Below are 9,589 nucleotides of genomic sequence, written 5' to 3' on the forward strand. Positions count from 1 at the left end.
TCGTCCCTTTTGCATTCGAGCATCTTCGATCTGCATAATATAGCGCACAAAAGATTATAATCTGCAGACAATGAACGAGCTGAGCTAAAGACTTCTCAAATTAAATAAATAAATCACTTACGGACAATAGCAACTGATGATTTATTTGTCGAGGGCCCGGAGATTGTATAACTGAAAGAGTTCGCCGAAGTCAACGTTCACACAGTATTCCTGGAAGTAGTGCTATTCCCTAACTCGCACCATGATAGTCTCGATCCCTTCCTTTGAGGCATTAAGGTACCACGAATGCAAGTTACGCATACATGTTGGTACCTTCCTGAGATTCTCGACCAAATCTTTCCCTTGAACAAATTGATATGCTCGTTCAGCGAAGGCGTAATCAGTTGTGTCTTGCCGAGAACTTTGAACGGGCTTCCCGTCAAACACCTTGGGAGGGGCGACCGATTGAACGGGTTGTTGTCCGAGCTGGTAGACTTGGTGTATCCCTTTTATCTCCCTGATACCCGATTGAACGGGTTTTGTCGCCTTGATCATCTTGTCATACGACCTTTCAATAGAACGCGCATAGTCAGATGGCAGCGATGGTACAGGGTCATATAGATTCTCAACGGTACGCACAACTTTCACTGGATCTAGTGTCTTCTCGAAAGGTATCTCTGGCACTTTCGGTGCAAAAAAAAATTTCACCTCGGCCTCAACGGCTTCCCTATTTTCCTCGACACTTTTTTCCCAAGGTAACTTCTCAATGGGCGGCTGTGGTTTCTCCTTTCTAGATCTCTTCCTGGGCGGCGTACCGTTCCGCTTAACGGACGCTGTCTTACGCGGAGGATCTCGAGATGGTGGACTCACGCTGGGGTCCCTCTCAGGTAGGTGTGGACTTGGCTGCTCACGAGGACTGCCACCCGGAGGACTCGATGGCATTTGCTGCTCATGTGTAGGATTCGGTGGCCTTTGCAAAAGGACGACGTACTTCTTCGGCCATAGGGCGAAACCGTGCTTGACATCGGCCAGTGTCCTCTCATCTTCACCTCTAGGAATATCAAGCTCCACTGTTTCAAAACCCGGGACAACTTTATCCACCCCGACACGAACACAACCAGGTGGAATGGGCATATGATGGTGCATTGCTCCATCTTCACTTGGGTACACATAGCCGACCGCACCTTAATGGACGCGGTCCTGAATAACATATGTAGCGCGCAATCTGTCTTCTCCGTGACATAATCCACGGGGTAGCTTCCTCCACATCCGTCAAGATGCGAGGAACCGACACTGCTTCTTCGCTGAGATGGGGCAGCATCGGCTTGTGGATCCTGTAGAAACAACGGCTGATCACGTGCCCTCTGATTTTTCTCAAGAGCCTCCACCCTATTTAACAATTCCGTTAATGTGTCGGCGTCCTTCTTCTTCTTTCGCGAACGGCTTCTATAAGTGTCAGCGCTGTCCGGCCACGCTTCCTTCATGGTGAGACTCAGGCGAGCTCGTACCCGTCCAACGTGTTCGGGGTTCCCCGGAGCGAGTGTCAGCTCGTCATTCTCTCGATCGGGAATGTACTCTCCCTTTCGACCTTTTCAATTGCATCTACAAGCTTCGGTACAATTGCCTCAATTTTTTCCTTCCATTTTCCCTTCGCAACGATCAGCCCTGTCTTTGGGTCCAACCCTGCCCCATGAGCGAACAACCAGAACTTGGACCGTTCGGGCCAGTCCCATGTCTGTGGAGTGATTCCTGCATTCATCAGTTTATTTTCAAACGATGTCCACTTCGGAATGGTACTCTTGTAGCCACCTGACCCCAAATGATGCGGAAGTTTCTTCTTTGAAGCATTTTCGGTATTTTTCTTCGATCGGGACACAAAAGTAGACGATTGCTTATACCTCTTAAATGCGGGCCAGTGATCTTTTATCTTCACTAGATTATCATCGAATCATTGGATCTTCATTCTTATATTTGTCCCATAAATTTTTCTTCCAGTGTCCGGAATTGTATGGCCATCTTCTTCCATGTCCATTCCTTGACTTTATTCTTCTGGCCTTCCATCATGTCTTCCGGTAGGCTGAACTTTGTCAGTAGCGTGTCCCAAAGAAAAAATTTCATCGTGTCGTTGACATAACTAGCACCACTCTCCGCGTTCTTCGGCTTATGCCACTCTTGAATGCTGATCGGTACATGGTCCCTAACAACAACTCCGGCTTGACTTGTAAATTTGCGGCAAAACTCTTTGGGATGCTCTGGTTCACCATTAGCCTTGAATGCCGTGAGGGCTAACTCTGCCCTCGCCCTTTAGCACCCGCGTCGGGCCTCGTTTTGTTCTAACGAGACTTGCTCGATGATCCAGAAGGCTAAAAGAAAAAATTATTCGTTAATAAGTGCAATACAAATAAATGAATGCATCTAGGGATGAACATGGACTAATTGATACATAGATATACACCTCCCCGGAGTTTGTGATGGACGCTTCGTTGTCTCTTCTAATTTGTTCAGACTCAAGTCCATTGCCGAAATCATTCAGAAAGTCTTGGAACTCGTTGTCATCTCCATCGGGTTCCGGACCACGGGCACTATCATAGATCAATTTCTGCACCGCTTCTTCCCCCTCCTCATCTCGGACGAAGGTGCCGTCCTCCATACCTCAATGTCACTACAAAATTAAGAAAGCAATTATATTTCATTCATCATGGATAACAATTGAAATGAAGAAAGCAAAAAACCCTAACCCTAACACTAACTATATTTCGCGGCGGCACCACCACGGCCACGGACTCGGCGTTCCCCCTCCTCCTCCACCAACGCCACACACTCGGCCTTTGGATCCGCCACACACTCGGCGTTCCCCCTCCTCTGCTGCCACCGCCACGGACTCGGCGGCACCGCCACACACTCGGCGTTCCCCCTCCTCCTCCGCCACCGCCACTCCTACTCGGAGTATGGAACTACGTACATGGCGAGTTTATGAACAATGGGATGGGCAGGAGCACCACACACGCACACACCACTCCTTATCTAGCACACTCGCGCCATCACCTGTCTGCATCGCCCAAGCTATTGCGCAGAATCATGTCGCACGGCGTGACGGCCCCACCGGCACGGAGAGAGCAGAGGCGCCACTCGGGTGATCGTCGGGGAGCTCTGTTGCCGTGCCGACATCTCCCATGAACAAGAATCCCCCACGCCGCCTTGCACACACTTTACAGTACAGAAACGAGCAACACGTATGGCAGAGACGCCGATCGGTTCGGTTCAGTGGCAGATGGCCGGCGCCGGCAGCCAGAGCCTGGAGAAGGTGGAGGAGACGGTGATGCCGGCCATATTGAGCCCCTTGGCGCCGCCCCAGTCCGGCACGGGCACCCACCGCCACTCGGCGCTCGTACGAGAGCCACACCAGGTCCCAGGCGCCCCTGCAGTTGGAGATGAGGATGAGCCTGATCACGCCCTCCCGCTCCGCCAGCAGCCCCGTCATCACGGCGTACGGCTTCCTGAACCCCTCCACCAGCTCGGCCGGCACCGTGGACACCAGCTGCCAGTCGCCCCCGACCTCCGGCCCGAACCCGTACAGCTCCACGCCCGCCACCACCTTCGTCCACGGTTTAGACATTTTGTCGAACACTCTACGCGCGCGGTGGCGACGAAGCGGCGGCGCTGGCCTTGGCGCTGGCGTAGGCGTCTCCGTCTGTGGCACTGCAGAGCCCTCCTTGCCAGCCTGGTCTCGCAGCGGCGCGCGCGGCGTGGAGCGCGGCGGCGGCGCAGCTAGTTGCTAGGCCACGCGACAGCGCCGGAGGAGGAGGGGTAGAGGGGCGGGCGCGCTCACCTTGGCCGGGTTGCCGGCGCGCGGAGGAGGGGAGAGCGGCGGGCGACGGCGTGGGCGACGGTGACGGCGCGTCGGCTCTGCGGCGAAGATGGCGACGGCGTGGGCGCGAGCGACGGTGTGGGCGACGGCGTGGGCGACGGCGTGGGCGCGGGCGGTCTCTGCGCGTTTGCGTGTGTGAGAATGGAGGATTTGGGGGAAATTTTGCCCGCGCGGCTAAGTGAAACAGTGGGGAACCCCTTTGGTACCGGTTGGTACCACCAACCGGCACGAAAGACCTTTCGTACCGGTTGGTGGTACCAACCGGTACCAAAGGGTTTTTTTTGTTTTCTTTTTTCTTTTACTGTTTTCTTTTCTTTTGCTGTTCCTTTTCTATTTCTTTTTTCTTTTCTGTTTCTTCTTTCTTTTCTGTTACTTTTTCTTTTCTTTTGTGTTTCTTTTCTTTTCTTTTTATTTTCTATTTTTTTTCTTTTCTATTTGTTTTCTATTTCTTTTTCTATTTCCGTTTGTTTTCTTTTCTATTTCTTTTCTATATCCTTTTTTATATTTCTTTTCTATTTCTTTTCTATTTCTTTTTTCTTTTCTGTTTCTTCTTTCTTTTCTGTTTCTTTTTCTTTTCTTTTGTGTTTCTTTTCTTTTCTTTTTATTTTCTATTTCTTTTCTTTTCTATTTGTTTTCTATTTCTTTTTCTATTTCTGTTTGTTTTCTTTTCTATTTCTTTTCTATAACCTTTTTTATATTTCTTTTCTATATATTTTCTAATTCTTTTTCTATTTATTTTCTATATATTTTCTATTTCTATTCTTTACTCCCGCCACGACGCCGTCCGCGCGGGAAACTTTCCCGCCACGTACGACGTCGCGCGGGAAACTTTCCCGCCACGACGCCGCATGGGAGAAAAATGCGGGAAAGAAAGGGCAGGAATAAAATTTTATTACGATTGAACTCGAAATAAAAGTACATAGCTAAACTGAAAATTAAGATACAGTGCCAGATTTGACTGTTGGAGTCATTCAGTCATACTCGTGCCTAGCCCTATAGTAGTCGCCACTGTAGTCGTCGTAGTCGTCGTCATCATCGTCGCTGGCATCGGGGTCGCGGTAGTCGAACCTCGGCGGGAGAGCACGCGTGGGCTGGGATTCAGGGTAGCGGAGGCGGGGGCCACGGTAGGCCATGACGCCCTGGAGAGTCCGTCCGCGCCACCACAGCCGACGGCCGGCCTCGTTGAAGTTCGAAGGAGGCGGGCCGCCCTCCTCCTGCCTGGCAAGCGCCCTCTCACGCTGATTGATGAAGAAGCTTTCCCAAGTCGGGTTGTAGTCGGGATGCCACTGGGGATTCCTCCGCTGCTCTGGCGTGAGCTCGAAGTAGTAGTGGTTCGTGTGGTGACCCTGCATACCACTGCATGTTGTAGTATGCCAGTCGTTGATATAACATTCACGAAGTACCATTCCGCAAATATTACATCCCTCAGAGTAGTACAACAGAACATAGCAGGGTCCATAACTCATTCATTGATTATTACAACTATCATACACATGTCATCTTGGAGCTCCTCTTGGGTCCTAAGAGGAATTCTCCTGGGTTCGAGGCGAACCCAACTTAACTTACAATATAAGAGTCTCATTAAACTAAACATTTATTTCCTCGAGCAGCTAAATACTAAGAGTTCGGGCTACTCGGTTACTACTACTATCGGATATCTCTAGGCTTGTTCTCCTCCGGAAGCCTCCCCGGATCCGTAGACGATGAGGTAGTCTACGCCTTCAACACCTCCTGAGAGGTCTGGTTCCTCGTAGCCGATGATCTCGGCTCCTTCATTGTTGTCGTAGTCCTCCTCCAGACGATTCAGACAATCTAAGCATGGGATTTAAGAGTGGTATGAGTACGAGCGTACTCAACAAGTTCATTATAGGTAAGAGGTGTTTAATGCACTAGCTACGATATTAGACCGAAAGTCTAATACCAATGCAAGTTTTGATAAACATTTCTTCAAGAGATTGATTTTATTTCAAAGAGCTATGTCCGTCAGCCTTCACCGGTTTACTAGAACTTCATGGAGCTCCTTTCCGGCCGCGTTCGCAGCTTCCTCATCCCGGAACAGGGAGTGACAGGTCACAGTTCTTTACACTCTGCAGAGGTGTGTTGCTTTACCCATAAGAGATCTTAACCTTGGTGCCAACCGGGCAGCTTTCCCGTTCACACTTCCTTCGGTGTGAGGCCCGGTATAAGGTCTAGCCAATCATGTTCCTCCGCTACCTCGAACACCCACCCTTTGTTGCATGCCCCGACCCTGGGTCCACGCCGGTCCCATTATTCCCGTAATTTCAGGGTGGACCCCGACCACGACGAGAGTGCTGGGCTCTACCATACACTCCTACGCCGGTAGCTGCAACCCATCATAGACCGCATTACCGTGGGGAATTAGAATGGGATCCCCACCCTCCGGTTGTTCCGCAAGACACAACCTGCTACGGCAAGCAATGCTTTACCGTGGGGAATTAGAATGGGATCCCCACCCTCCGGTTGTTCCGCCGGACACAAGCTGCTACGGTAAGCGCATCCGTTGATGAACGAGAGGTGGAAACACTTTTGACTACTCCGTCCCACTCCGGATCTTATGGTTAACACGGGTATTACGGCACAAGAATCACTCGGCGACATTTGTTGTTTAATCCTAGATGGATATAAACCCGTGCAATGGAACCTCCACCATATCAACACAATCCATGGTTCCATTGCCCACCACATAGTCATATTCATAGTTATGAAAGTAGTGGTTTTGATTTTTTGTGTAATAGTGATAACCATAATACTTTGCAAGTAATTTGATAAAAATACTCAAATGACATGAGCAAGTGATGAACTTGCCTGAACACTGCAAAGTTTTGCAGTTGGAAGGTGTGGACTGACCCTTGTCCTCTGTCTCTGAAAAATAGCATCATTGTCCGATAAGGGCAATGGTTAAAGAAGCAATTATGCATGATTCCAATTTTAGGGTTTGTTCCCCCCTTCCGATGTCGTTATTAATTCATGTAAGAGGTTGATACTAAGAATAATTTGGGAATACTTGATTAAAAGTAAAATACAACCTTGAAATATTGTCAAGGTGTTTTGAAAGTCCAATTGCATTGATGGACTTGTTTTTATTATTGGAAATAATATGTGATTTAAATTATTATTTAAATCCTTAAAATAGGACTTATTCTTAATTATCTTCAAAAATTCTCTTTGATATTTTATTTAAATAGAGAATTTTATGCTGATCTATTTTCATATTTTTAATTATTTTTTTAGAGCTATTAAACATTTCTTATATAATTTCAAAGTTTCTGTATTTGTTGGAATTATGAAATGACTGATTTGCCCCTGGGCCCACCTGTCAGTGCGGCCCAGTGGGTTAACCCTAACCCGAGCCGCTCGTCCGGCTCGGTCGGACGCACCCGTCCCCTTCCTCTCGCGCACGCGCTAACCCTAACCCCTCTAAGCTCTGGCGACTCCCGCGTCGCCGCCGCCTTCGCCGATTTTCTCCGGCCAACTCCGGCCATCGCCGGCGGTGAGATGGTTATCAATCGAACCGCTGTTCGATGGCGCTTCGATTGATCCGCGTCGATCTGTTTTTCCTCGCCGCTGCTGTTCTTCCCCAACCCCTCTGTGACCTAGTCGGTTGATCCACGGCGACCTCGTCGCCGCCGTTGCTCCTGGGGACTTGGCGTGGCCGTGTGCCCCGCCGTGGTGTTGCTGGGACCCGTGCGCCCGGCAACTAACTGGCTTGACGTGACCATGGCCTGGCGCCGCCGTTCGTCCGGCGTGTGCCGCCATGCCGTCATGGCCGTGCCCTTCTCCGTCTACTGGTAAGCTCGCACCGCCTCCCTACTGCTCTACTGCTTGTTCTTCCTCTCTTCTTTTCCCTCTAAGCTAGTTCTGGCCACTGCTTGCTGTTCCTTGCGCCTATGCTGCTCTGTGGCTGTGCTCATTGTTGCTACCTACATGCGCCATGGCTCCTAGTTAAAGTGCTTGCCCCTTTACTGTGTGTATGCTTCGCTTGCTGTGCTGTTACTGCCATGCGTCTGTGCTTCCTAGCTACTTCTGTTCATGGTGATCTCCGGCTGTGGCCCTCCTGTGATTGCTCATGAGCATCCAGTGATGCTCATGGCCTACTGGCTTGCTCCTATTATTTTTACTGTCACTTGGACATATTGTGTGTGCTTAATCCTGTCCCTGGCTTGATTGTTGTGATTAATCCTTGCATATTTGCAAGTGCCAGTGCCTCTGGGCTAGTTCATTGTGTTCAAATTCATGATTATGCTCAATTGAGCATTACTGTTGGCTTATCGATGTGATTCAGTGATGAATTGATATGTGCTTTGCTTGTGAATTATGATCCAGTGGTTCATCAATCCTTTGATGTGCTTCCGGATACAATCATAAAGTCATTAATTCAGTTATCTATTTATTCAGTTAAGACTTGGTTGTAATTCTTCAATAGCTGGCTAATTACTGATACTATGCTTGGCTATAGCCATCTATAACCAGTGCTAGCAAGCTCTGATGATCATATGATCAGGAGTTGCTTGTGAGAGATGTTGTTTCATGTCTGTGCCTCACTGTTGCTCTCTGTGTGATGTGTGTGCATCACACAGGCTTGGCCTGGTGTGTGTTGGTGCTTGCTCAAGCATCAGTTGATGCTTGCAATGATCCATTGGATCCTCTGCAAGGCTCTGGTGCTTTGATTACTTGTGTAATTCATTTATCTGTATTAGCTTGCTTTACTAGATGGATAAATGATGTGAACTGCTTGCAGTGATGATCATTTCAATGAATTTGTTAGGGCTAGATGGATGCCAACCACTGGTTGGGTACCCTAGCCCACTATTGAACCCTACTGGGTGATGATGTGGTGGCTTAAGGTTTTGGTTATGGGTTGAGGTGGCCCTGGCAGCAAAGCTTTGCTGTTAGGGTAGCTCCCACCTTTGTTGGCTGGCTGTGATTTGGTGGATATCTCACTGGAAGAAACCATGTTGGTTTTCCAGTACCTTTACTGTTGACAACAAAAATAGACAGGATCTGTCTAATATCTGATGGCTTGCTTGGCTTTAGGTGCTAGATGATTTTGAATGGCTAGTTAGGGATTAATCCAGGTTGGATTTCTCTGGTATGTCATCTTGTTGACATGCCAATGTTCCCCTTGGAAATCTCCCACTGTCTGTTCTCTAGTTTGCTTGCACCAAAAGGCTTAGTAGCCAGATGATGATGCAAACAGGGTTTCATACCCACTTTGCTTCTGTGATGCAAGTGTATGCTTATTTATGAGCAAAACAGGGTTTTGCTCAGGTTGATCTTGTTTATACCTCACTCCAGCTCCTAGATGGTTTGTTGGTGTAGAGGGTTTGCTTCTGTGATGATCTTTTGCTTGCCCTGCTCCTCCTAGCAAGCTTGTGGTCTTGGTTTAATTTCTGGTGATTGTGGAGTGGATAAAACAGCTTTAGCTGTTCATCTGTTCTTGGTGTTCTTGAGCTATTCTTGCAGTTCTTGATGGCTTACCACTGCTGCCTGTCGATGGATGAAGCATATGACTAGGGTTTTGGCTGGAAAAAGCTTATATGTGGCCAGCCGTTGCATCCCTGGTCGACAGCTCCACCTTCCCCTTTGAGTGACTCACTGTGTGTGTGTGCTGCATGCACACAGCCCTGTGAGCAGGCTGTGTGTGTGTGTAGACAGGTGCTGAGCACCTGGACCTGGAACTTGGCTGTGGCATGGATCAGCTCGGCCACTTTGGTCCTATCT

The sequence above is a fragment of the Lolium rigidum genome, chromosome 1 (genome assembly GCF_022539505.1).
Source record: "Lolium rigidum isolate FL_2022 chromosome 1, APGP_CSIRO_Lrig_0.1, whole genome shotgun sequence".
Lineage (NCBI taxonomy): Eukaryota > Viridiplantae > Streptophyta > Magnoliopsida > Poales > Poaceae > Lolium > Lolium rigidum.